Raw genomic sequence first — 295 nt, forward strand, 5'->3', positions numbered from 1 at the left:
GGACGCAACAGCGGTAATTAAAGATTAAAAGTCTCAAAGATGTGCTACAACTACTGTCACAAACTGGATGAATGTGATGTATTTTGTTAAAGGAGGATGAAAGCGTAATTAAGGAGCACTATTGGAGTGACTTTGATGGTTATTGGACTCAGGATTAATTCATTTGGATGCCCGCTGTATGAAGAAATTAAAGGACGGCGGAAGTGGAAACAATTCACAAAGGGACTGTTTAAAACACATGCTCAATTAAGCCGGATTTTGCCGATGTGTTTATGTGGATTCAAAAGTCGTAAAT

This window comes from Notothenia coriiceps, unplaced genomic scaffold (genome assembly GCF_000735185.1).
Source record: "Notothenia coriiceps isolate Sejong01 unplaced genomic scaffold, NC01 NC01_scaffold00003345, whole genome shotgun sequence".
In the NCBI taxonomy this organism is placed as follows: domain Eukaryota; kingdom Metazoa; phylum Chordata; class Actinopteri; order Perciformes; family Nototheniidae; genus Notothenia; species Notothenia coriiceps.